The sequence below is a fragment of the Mastomys coucha genome, unplaced genomic scaffold, assembly GCF_008632895.1.
Source record: "Mastomys coucha isolate ucsf_1 unplaced genomic scaffold, UCSF_Mcou_1 pScaffold7, whole genome shotgun sequence".
Taxonomy (NCBI): domain Eukaryota; kingdom Metazoa; phylum Chordata; class Mammalia; order Rodentia; family Muridae; genus Mastomys; species Mastomys coucha.
This window is the reverse complement of record NW_022196913.1, coordinates 52,091,761-52,093,280: the sequence shown is the minus strand read 5'-3', so window position 1 is coordinate 52,093,280 and position 1,520 is coordinate 52,091,761.

The following is a 1,520-nucleotide window of genomic DNA, read 5'->3' as shown; positions in this document are numbered from 1 at the left end:
AGATATGCACACACATTACACCTGAGATATGCACACACATTACACCTGAGATATGCACACACATTACAGAGTTGAACTTCCAGCTTGACTTGCAGCCTCCCCCTTCTGGAAGCAGCTTAAGGTCTGTGTACTTCACAAAGATTCCACCTGAAGGATGCTTGTCTCCTATCAGCACAGCTGATCCCTCAGCCCCAGCTAGCCAGAACCTACAGATTCTTAATTCAAATACATCAAGTGAAAAGCCATGACAGGGTCTTTGAGAGACTCTCAAACTTCCCTCTGAAATTCCACAAGCCAAGCCTCCCTATCTGCATTGCCATCGATGTTCTCTTCGAGGCTCCCAAGAACAGCCCATTAGGTTCCAAGTACTCAACCGCTTCTCCAGCCCAAGCATCCAAACACTTTCTACAAGCTCCTCAAATCAACATGATTTTCAAGTCTGCCATAGCAATTCCTCATGATCCCAATAACATTCTGCTAATCTACTTTCTACTGGTGAGAAAAACACCATGACCAAAAGCAATGTGGGGAAGATATGATTTGTTCCGGCCTATAGTTCCACATCACAGTCCATCATTGAAAGACGTCAAGGCAGAGACCTGAAGGCAAGAATTAAAACAGAGACCATGGAGGGATGGCTTGTTCTCTGCTTTCTTAAACAACCTAGGAGCACCTGCCTCAGAGGTTGTAGCACACTCAATGGGTTGCCTTCTCCCACATCAATCATTAATCAAGAAAATGTATCCATAGGCTTACACCATCTAATTCAAAGGCTTTTTCTCAATTAAAGTTCCCTCTTTCCAGATGACCTTAGCTTGTGTCAAGTTGACAAAAGCCAGCCAGCAACGGAAGGTCTCCTCCTGGGTCATGATCCACTTGTTTCCATCAGGAATATACCAGGGCTACTTTGCTCTTTTTCATATATAATAAACACTAAGATAAAACTATAAAGGAAAAGGGATGTTGTCAATCTTCTATTTTAAAATATTAATGCACCATTAAGCAATGTCAATATCAAGAACAACAAATAAAACACAAAAGACCATCCCCAGCCTGTTGCCCTCTTCACATATAAGACTGTCAAATCTCAAGTGTTATGGCTTAAGAACCATACTATACACAAGGAATATTCCCAGGGCCCCTGCGACCCTGGTGTGTTCATGGAAAAAGTTGGACTGCCCAACATACATAGTGAACATGATGGCCAGTTACACAGACTGGTTTGTGTTAGGCAGTAACATGCAAAGGTATTGGTGGTTTGGGTTGAGTTTTGTTTTGTTTGGTTTTGTTTGGTTTTGTTTGGTTTGATTTGGTTTTTAGACAGAGTTTCACTGTATAGATGAAATCAGCTGGAACTCACTAGTAGCCCAGGTTAGCCTCTGTTTTGCAGCTATCCCCCTACACTATAAGTAATAGTATGAAAAAGAGGCAATATGGGGTTTTTGCTTTCTTCTCCTTCTTCTTCTTCTCCTTCTCCTTCTCCTTCTCCTTCTCCTTCTCCTCCTCCTCCTCCTCCTCCT